Here is an 11,243-nt window from a genome sequence, read left to right on the forward strand (position 1 = left end):
AAGATTGAATGGTTAACTTTGTCAAGTTGTTGGTGGGATGTGGAAAGATAATCTCCATTAAAATAAAGAATTAAAGCATATTGGTGCAGAAGTTCTTAGTGTGCAGAGTTAATAATGGAGGTATGAATGATGCTAACAACCAAAACTGGACCATGGTTTTCACCGAACCAAACCCTTTACAGTGTGGAATTGATGATGGGAGACTGAACAGCAGAGAGCTCAAAACATCGTGTGGCTGGGGATGGAGAATCGCTTACTTTCTGCATCCCCAGGTAAAGTTGAAAGAGCATAGTCGATTCTCCATCACTATCAAATGCACAAACATATCTCGTTTTTTACGTTACTTTACAAAACAAAAACCCAAAATCGTGATCACTTTTGGATATTTTCCTCGTTCATCAACTTGTGGAGTTCGAAAACACGCACATGCGTAGTCTTTTACAGCAGCTTTCACAGTTATTGTTTGCCCTGTCTCTAACTCCATGCATGCTTCAAGTCTTGTTCTTTTATTTATTTTTCTCTTTTCTTTTGATTTCATGTCCCTGCAGATCTTATGTTCTGTTAACTGCTCCATGTCTATGTAGGTGAAAAAGAAACTATAACTTTTTCTTTCATGGAACATGTCATTTTTGGTTTTCGTGTTTCTCAACCAAATAAATTAGATTAATCTTCCACACCAGTGAAACTGTCTGTCCAATTCAAATATGTAACCTAAAACTAGGTTAGGATATCACTGTTATTTATAACTTGGAAATCAAGACTATCATAGTATATTTTATAACAAATATATACATACATATATATATTATAGAAGAATTTCTTTAAAATATATTATAAAACTGAGATCTCTATTTTAAAAAACATGAAATTATTTTTGTGAAAAATAGGATTTATAATTATTTAATAAATTGTAGTTTCATAAAATCAAATTTTTGGGTTGTCGAACTTTTTCATTTTAAATTATTCTTCAACTTAGCACTCTGATTATTTTAAATTTTTATATTAAATTTCATTTTTTTTCAATTTTCAGTCATTTGTATTTTCTAATATTTTAATTTTTATTTAATATTTAATCCTCTCTGCTTAAACTTTAGTTAAATATATAATTTCATATTTGAATAAATTGGTTGTATTTATATTATAATTTTATATTTTATATTTTTACATCAGTTAAAAATTACTAATACAATTTGCTAGTTATTTTTATTCTCATTTGTTAAATTTTAAATTAAAAAATAAAACCAAAGATGAAACTAAGAAAAAGTATATAATTCTATCAAAAGGAATAAAGTTAATAAAAATAATGTGTAATTATTATATATTCCATTTTATTAGGGTTGTTCGTATATATATTGTTTCACTGAGGAAGTATAGGATGACTATTGGTACAACTGTAAATGTTTATAATCAATAAACATTTTTTACTTTTAATTCTTGAATTATATTATTTGCAAATAATATTTTTTGAACTATTTAATATATAATAGCTTTCAAATTAAATTCATAAATTTATTCATAAATTTAAATGATATATATTTTAAGATATTAGTAGCTTCAAAGCTCAAAGAAGTTTTTACATTGTTTTTATACATTTTATATAAAAAATAATACTCTAATTCAATTAGTTTGGTATAATGAAAGTATAACGTCATACTCATTAACAGTCTTAAACTTAAAAACTTTTGTAACGTTATCAAACTTTCCAAAAACATAAATTGAATACATATAACAAATCTAAATTTTATTTAATATTTACAAACAAAATATAAAATTTCACTATAAACTAATACATAAATTCTTAAAATCCTTTTTCTAAAACAAAAATACAATTCATATGAAACTCAAGATAACATTTCCCCTTTCTCACGTGTCTACTCAATACTTGAAATATTTGCATCTATTCCTATATAACATACACGTTATACGATCACCACTATACACACAAACAATATGGATGAGTTAACAGAATAAACATCAAAACACCAATACAACACTTATATCTTAGACGTTAAATCCTTATTACAATCCTATCACATCAAATAAGTATCAACACATAATAAGACTATAACAAGCAATACAATGACAACCCATACATTTCCTTATAAAGAACCATGATAATCCTATTAGCTCTACACAACCTGTCCATTAAAGGCATCTTATGCCAATACCAACCACCTCTAAACGTATGTCTCCTTCCAAACTTCACCTCATCATTTTTGTTTATCAAAATAAGATAATTTGAGTGGTCCTCAACAACAACTTCAGACTTATCTCCCATTCTCCTCAAAACTGTTCATATCAGTTCTAAACTCATTATGAGTCGGAACCCTATAGGCGAGACATTCATCCCTTTCTACCCCCTTGCAAGATGAAAAGAAATACTCGAATCCCTGTTCCTTCTACCACCCCTCATGGACGAAGAGACTAATCTCTTCCATCGCTTCTTAAAGATGGAGAGATCTACCTTTCTACCCCTTTGCAAGACGAAAGGTGACTACCTTTCTACCCCCTCAAAAGAGGAAAGGTACAAACCCATATTAACGAAGCATGGCAAGAAGACATACTAAAAAACATAACCACCACCTCATTGTATGGTTGGTTCAACACCCTGACTCTCTTACTAAGTTAAACAATGATCACAAAAACTAGTACCGCACAACTCATAACCCATCCTCTTCCACTACCTTACACAGGCAAAAAAGACCTTTTTCTAGTACATTACGTAGGCGGAAAAAAACCCTTGAATTCACTGGGTATTACCAAATCTCATTGTCGACCACTTTATACTCTTGTGCAACGACAAGAGTAGGACTCAAGGTAACTCGTTGTTCAAACATCACTCACCACAACTGATATTATCAAATAGGGTAAGAATGAAGAGTTTAAAGAGTGACAAGAAACATAAAAAGAATAATATAGGTTTTTCTTAGGCTTGTATTTTGCCTACTAAAATACAAAATCTTTAATATAAAAAACAAGTTTTCATGAAGATCTTCTTGAAATAAGAGCACTTGAGACTTGACTTTGAGACATTATCAAAATTTCTTTTCTTCAGCTTTATGCTAACAGGGTTTTCCTTTACTCTTTTGGGGTTTGATTCTTCCCTAAGACTCTCTGATGATCAGTGGTAATGAGGGTATACTTTGATCAAATTGTCATGAATTATAGGAGTAAATAGAGATCTTGGAGTCGTAGGAGGAATTTTAGAATTCTTAGAGTCGTCTGAGCATCAACCAATTAAGGGAAGCTAGTATATGGTATGGATTTGGTATGCATTTAATAAATGATGTTTGTATGTTGATGTAATAAATGCAAAGAATGCTCCTAAAAACAAAGAAAGGTTTATCTAAGATTCTTTAAAACAACTTAAGTACCACAGAGACTTAAAAGAAAAACAAGACAATATATAAAACACGAGTGCAAAAACAACGTATAATGTCACGTGTTCAACGTCCAAATACTGAATAGACAACATTGAAAATGACCGGTACGCGGTGGCATTTTTGTAAATAAATACAATTATTAGACATCGTTTAGAATTGTAATTCAACATCAATTTGTTATAAGACATCAAATATTGAGAAGTTTGACGTCCTATTGGGTAAATTTTGCGAAAATGCTTGACACGAAGGTGAAAATGTATTTACGTATGACGTCGAATGCCCTAGAATTAGATGTTAAAAGGATATAAAACGTCGAATGTACCAGAGTTAGACGTCAAAAGGTTAGTGAATTCAATAAAAATTTGAGTGGGAGTTTGAAAATTCATTCACTTTATCTTAGCGCGCGAGACCCTCTTCTCTGCTCAAAGTTTTCTCGAACGAAGTTTGACGACCATCACATGTAATCTTTCTTTCATTTGATATAAATGCATGTTAATTAACTACTTTAGGTATGATTTTCGTTTGTTTTGACCGATTATTTTCGTGTTCTTGTCATTCATAGCTGCATTTTGCTTTCTCTTTCACTGGTGGCAACACTTTATTATGACAAATCCACCTTTTGAAGGTTAATTTTCGTTTTCGTTTTGAAGAACTTATTTGTTGAACTTGTTTGTTGTTGTTGTTGTTGTTTGGTTGAACTTGTTTGTTGTTGTTTGATTGAACTTGTTTGTTGTTTGTTATTGTTGGTTGTTGTTTGTTATTTTTCTATTTTTCAAGTCTCGTAGAGTTGTAAAAAAGGATTATAACTAATTAAAAAAAACAAAAAAAAATTTATTAACGTCGTAAGTTGATAAAAATTCGACGTTGATTTGCTTTACTAGGAACGACGAATTGTTCTATGCCCGACGTCAATTAATGTAAATGAACACCGAATTTAAAAAATTCAATGTCCATTTAACATCTCCTGATATGACGTCGACCTCGAATTCGACGTAAAAGGCCAAAAAACACCGACGTTATACAATATTTTTGTACTAGTGAAAAGAAAGTAGAAGGAATTGAATGCTATGTAAACAAGTAAACTAATGACCCTATATGAATATGCAAATGAAATTTAAGATCCCCTTGACACACCTTCACTTCTAAGAGTGGAAACTAAACTATTACACAATTTTAGCAATGGAGATGGGATTGTACCAAAGACATTTTCCCAAGACACTAAACAAATAAGCAAATGAAACCAAAAAAATTACAAGAACACAAAGGTTCCGTGATACAAAAAAGCAAATAAAAGTGCAAAAACAAATCCTAATTTATTGGTTTCTTCTAGTGTTTATCCTCTTTTTATGTTCACTCCAAATCCATGTAAGAACTTCTTCTTCCCAAGTCAAAAGAAATGCTTCTATTAGCCTTCTTTCAAGCCTTCAATATGTTACCTTCAAAGTTAATTAAACTCTCAAAAGAAAGCACCAACTAAAATCTGATTTCAAGCACCAAAGAGGCCAAAGAATGAAAGCAATAAAAGCACAATTTGAAATATAAACTCAAATTGAGTAAGATGAGACAATACTTCAAAGAAAGTCAAGAATGACAAGCAAAAAATTAAGGGTATCAATTAGGTAAGTACTCAAAAGGAATCCCAAAGGAAAGGTGCTATAATAGATTAATAAAATCAAAATAAAACTAAGATTACAAGTCTAATCAGATTAGTCAAGGCAAAACACTTGCTAGAAAAATGAAAACAACACTTAAAATTGAAGTCCAAAATTGAGTTTCTTGTTGTTGTTATGTCCTTTTCTTTTGGCAATTTTTTTTTCCACTTCTTTTGTCCCTTTTATTTTCTTCTTTTCTTCTTTTTTTGATATAGGAATCTTTTGTTTTTACCAATGAATTTTTCAGAATACAACAAGTATCATAATAATTTCACAACTCATTAAAAAACAAGACTAATTCAAGTGGTGTATGTAGGAAATCATAAGGAATCAAATAATCTTTTGACAACTAAATAAATGACTCAATAGAAACCTAATTCTAAGAACTTGTTTAGGAACTAATAACAAGTATGAATACACTCATGGAACTTAAAGAAAACCCAGAAAAACCCAAAACATAAAAAATCGAAATTTCATGCTAGAATTGGACAACTCTGACCTTTGCCTAATGTTTTATGCATAAATTTTTCTACAGAGCTCTAAATGAGATGATTATTCTTTTCCTGAAGAATAGACTCAAAGAGCTTTCCATTGACATATAGAACGTAGCATTTGCATTTTTGGTCTAGTTTTAGTTAGTTTATGAAAAATTGAATTCCAGACAACTCTTTGCACTAGATTTCAGAAAATGGGTAGACTTCAAGTTTTCAATATTTTCAATTTTTCTTTCAAGTTCAACAAAGATGTGATGACATATATGGATATACAAGACTTATGAAAAAAATAATAGGATCATAAAATCAAGGAAAATGACTCAAAAGATGACCCAAACCCATAAACTTTGTACACATACAAATAGAAAAATTGGAAATCCTAGGCACACAACATGATGATTCAAGAAGAACAATTAATTTAAATCAATATTTCAAGACATACAACAAATACTCATTACTCAAAAAACATATTAGACATGTCGGAAAAGATGAAACAACAAGGAATTCACAAGAATACAAATGGGTAAACAAAATGAGTAAAAACTTCTAGACACTTATCTCTTGAAGACTTCCAAGATAATGATTGATCGAGGTCGTACCCGAATCAAATTAACATGCAATTAAGTGCAGTATAGACTAGGAAGTGACTCCTAGGTTGTCTCTCAAGGACCAAATGCGGTTCAGGCAATAGGTCATACACAAGATGGGGGTAATTTTGGACAGTTTTACTAATTGAAATTAACACAACAATTAATACAAATTAAACACGAATTAAGGACAAGTTTACCACTAGTTTAATTACAATTGTTCCAATCCCTGATTACCAATAATTAATTACTCTACTGACCTTTAATCCAACTCTGATTAGCCTACTAAGCGAAGACTAAACACAATTTTCATAAAATGTGTATTAAGAAAACACAATTGCACATAATCAAAACCTCAATACTACAAATTAAGCAAGTACAACTTCAAGCACACAACCTTAATCACTAAGTGTGACCAATTTGCAACAAACCAAACAGATTAGAGATGCAAAGTCAGAAGCAATGCAGAATCGCAATAACAACACAAAATCTCATGGAAAACATTGTGTTGATAGGGGGAGCAATGTGATCGCTGAACTCAATCCCTGTTATGTTGGTTTTTGTGTTATGAAATACATATGTGGAATATGTACATGCTTACTGTGTTATGTGCACATACTGTGATAAATGCATATGTTGGACATATTATGTTGTTTATGCATACTATTGTGATTATGATTTGATTATATCTGTGTATGCACACTGTATGTCTCTATATAATGAAAACCACAAGCACAAAAGCATATATGCATGGCATAATCGATTACAGTGTTGTAGTAATCAATTAAGGTTATTAGACAACTCATGTTTTGAACTGTGGCAAAACAGTTAGTTTGAATCGATTACATTAGTTGTTAAATCGATCAAAACTCGTGTGTTTGCATATATCTTTTTCAAATATGCTGTGATGAGTGTTTTGAGAAGAAAAGTTTTCAAAATCGGTTTAAGTGTTAAGCTTAATCAATTACACACTTTATGTAATCAATTAAGTCTGTAATGTTTTCAAAATTGATTTCATGTTAGTCATAACTACTTTAACGGTCATATTTTTAAATATGTTTGACTAACATTAAATGCAAATCGATTACATTAATTGAGCATTCAATTAAGAGCTGAGTTAGTTCTAATACTATTACAACTGTTTTATGTAACTAATTACATTACTAACGTAATCGATTACTTTGCGTCTAATATGACAGTAACTATAAATTGACGCGTTGTTTGTAATTCTAAACACTTTTGATCACTTTAACATTTTCATATCTGACAACTTTGATCTTAAAGAGATTTGCAGATTACATATACGTTCCAATAATCAAGAATCAAAGATTGTGAAGAGCCTTGACAGATTCTTGAGAGAAGATTGAGAGCTTTGGCAGACTGATCAAATCCGCACTGTTGAAGGTGTATTTGTTGTGATCAGAAAGCAATTTTGCACTTGTTGATTGTGTTGTTCCCTGTTTGTGTGCAACAGGAAGAAGAGTGAGGAGCTCTTAGACTTTAAGATGGGACTTTTAAAGGGATTCCACAACAGGAACACATGGTTCTGTGTGTGCAGGTGTATTCGTTTCTATATTTGATTGTTTGAGTGGGAAAGGTGTTTATGTTGTGAGAGTGTGTTCACTATAAATCCTTTGGTGTAATTCTCCAATCATTATAGTGAAATATCCTTCAATCAGTGGTTGATTAGAAGGGTGACTGGATGTAGGCATTGAGGTCGAACCAAGATAAAAACTGTGTTTGATCTTCTCTCCTTATCTCTTTTCATTTTCGTTTCATATATACTTTGCTTACCACGCAAGAAAGATTTCAAGATCATTCTATTTCTGCAAAAAGATTTTAAAGTGCACGTTTTTATAAAACCCCAATTCATGCCCCCTCTTGGTGTGGAGAAACAAGCTTCATTATGTCTAACACCCTGCAACATCACTAATGACCATCCCAAACCGATTAAGCTTCCATTAAAACGAGACTAAAACACCAAAACGTAATAGAATTCATTATTAAACACTGCAAAATAGAACTGGAAGCGATCTGGAAAACCAAATTAATGTAGAAAACGATAATCCAATTCAAGAACGAAATCCCAAAGCAAGAACAAAGACCCAATGTGGAAAACAAAACCTTAGCACTAACACTAATATGGAAAACGAAACTGAAACCAAATGTTGGAATGAAAACAAAAAACGAATTGAAATGCAATAACAATTGATTCAAGTGGCAACTAAATTCCAAGAACAGTAGAAGCAAGGGAAACAAAAATGAGCAAGAGAATAGAAACGAAAATTGAAAACGGGTTTGCAATTAATTAGAAAACGAGTTCAATATAAAAAAGAAGAGAAATGAAAATGGAACCTCCATTGAAGCTCTCCTTAGAAGCTAGAAATGTAAAATGTAGAATGAGGGAGAGTGTTAGGGTATGGCCCCTTTGGCACACATATCTAGGTCAGATTCTAAAATTGGGCTTCCCCAAAAATGACAAAAAATGAGCCCAATAGTTAAGTCTGCCAAAAAAAAACCTAAAAACAAAATTACATTTTAATTTAAACTACAATGCTGATGTGGATGAACGAAAATGTTGTGGCAAATGACATGGCCTATCTCTTAATGTCCCAAAATAATATTCCAAAAATTTCCCTGCAATTACTAATGAAAATAATCAGCCTCAGATAATTCAAATTAATTAAAATAAGAATTACTGGTCAAATTAAACACAATTAGTAAAATTGAGGAAATACTGGACATTTAAGCATAATTCCCTAATTAAATCTAACACAAGAAAAATAAGTTAATAGTAGAAAATATTGATTTCCTATGATCATAGCTCTTGATACCAAATGGTGGAGATTGCTTTGAGGATGTTGCTCCAACATAAGATGATCTTCCAAGTAGGTTGAGGAAGCTTCTTCAAAGGGTAGACTCCATATGAACAATGATAGTAGCAAAACAAATAGATATGAAGAGATGAAGATATTGATGTTGTATGGTCTTGGTAGATGTCCTTCTAGAAGGTTAGGCCCACCATGAAGGAGATGGGATGAAGAAGTCTAGAAGAAGACAATTTCATAAGGTGAGAACTCAAGAAGAGAAGTCTTACAATTTTGGTAAAAAGACTTTACATTCAATCAAGTTCTAAAGATTACAAAATGGTGTCTCTCCTTTTAAGGTGATGGAGAATGTTAGAGTACATGGAATACTTAAGAGCCTTTCCATCATTTAATGAGGAGCCTCATCATTAAATGAGGAGCCTAAGCATCAAATGAGAAGCCTAAGCATTTAGTACAAAGGCTCCTTACAACTAACTCCTTACAAACCCATTTTTAACCCATTTTAGGTGCTACCTTTTAACCAAGGACCTAATGGTGAGCTAGCTCTCTCTTAAAGCAATTAAGCCTTCTAAGCAAAGCTAACCAAAGTATCTTAGCCAGATACAAGGCCTAAAAATGAGCTATATTACATATTTACTAAAAGTGTTTTAAAATAAAGAAGAAAACTAAAATGTGATCCTTTACAAGAGTAGAATCTTTGAAGCTCCATCTTCTTTTTACATTTTCTTTGGCCATGGCTCTTTATGAGATGTCCCATGTCGTCTAAGGCTTGAGGGAAAGCAAAAACAAGTTTGAAAGTTCTTCTTCTTCTTCCAATTTCTTAGCCTTAGTTTAAGTTTATGCTCCCTTCATTTATCTCCACTTAGTTACCAAAACGTATTCCATTATCAAGTTCTAATTCTTTGGATCCTTAGCAAGTTAAATTGTGCTTTAAGTTCAAAAGTCTTAAGATTACTAATGAATCATGTTATGTCCCTAGATACAATCATATATGATAACTATCATAGAGAGGCATTTAATTTTAGTTTTAGGTTCAAAAGACATTTTCCACACCTCAAGAACCAACTATTAAGTCATGGGTGATCAACTATAATAAGCATTAAACATAGAAATCAAATACTAATATTGAAATGGAAAAACATATACATTAACAATAAAAACACACAAGAATTCAATTTATTACATCTAATTGCAACAATAGGTTTAGCTATCCATGGTGGAGAACTTAGGATTTAAAAATTAAAGAGATAAGGAATAAATTGGAACCAAAGAAAAGAAGAAGGCATTTTCCCAAGGCATCTAACAACTGCTCCAAGCTCCATTGTTGTGTCCCCTTCGCATCCATATCAACCTACCTTCCTCTTTAACCTATAAAGGGGGAAACATCCATGGATGAAGATTGAGACCCAAGGAGGAGAGGGAAAGCTTTCCAGCACACCTATAGCCTCCAAAGGCCTCTCCGAAACACCTATAGTGTTTCTCTCTCATGAAAAATGAGGAATGCCACAAAACCCTTGTGGAGAACATGGTTAAATACCCCATTTTGACAACTCAACAACACTACTGCTCGACAACATCTCAATACTGTTGGGCACCATTAGTTAAAACGTGAAAGGCACAACCTTTGCCAAAGCACTACCCAACATCGCCTAACCACCACCCGATGCCAGCAGCCACCGCCTAGAGTCGGTGACTCATCACCACCTGTTCAAGCTTGGCTTGCCCAACATGTTTGTCTTCCTGCCCAACGCCCATGATGTGTTGCTTATTGCCTCTAGAACTTTCTTTGCTCTCTATGTTTTCAACGTTGGGTTGCAATTCCTCAATGTGAGTATTTGCTTCAAAATTAATCTTTTCTCGTGGAATCATGCTTTCTTCAAGTCTAGCCTGTTTTCATCCACCAACTTTACTTCCTATTTTCCCTTATTTTGCACACTCAGATATAGATTAGAAATAAAACAAACATAAAATCACTAGTAAAAAATTGGGATTATACAGCGCACATTATGCCACGGTTCACCAGAAACCGCAGCATAATGCTGCACGGTGGCAGTTTTGTAAATAAATCAAACTTATATGCTGCGGTTCCCCACTTAACCGCGGCATATACCCCAATCAACGATCACCTTTGACGCCACGTCAGGAAAAAAAATTTAATAACAGGGGAATATGTCGCGGTTGGTCAGAGAACCGCGACATATACCCCTGTAACCTCCTGACATTCCCCATCAGTCAGCCCCTGCAATAAATTGGCAGGGGAATATGCCGCGGTTGGTCAGAGAACCGCGACATATTCCCC

Source organism: Vigna radiata, chromosome 11, assembly GCF_000741045.1.
Source record: "Vigna radiata var. radiata cultivar VC1973A chromosome 11, Vradiata_ver6, whole genome shotgun sequence".
In the NCBI taxonomy this organism is placed as follows: domain Eukaryota; kingdom Viridiplantae; phylum Streptophyta; class Magnoliopsida; order Fabales; family Fabaceae; genus Vigna; species Vigna radiata.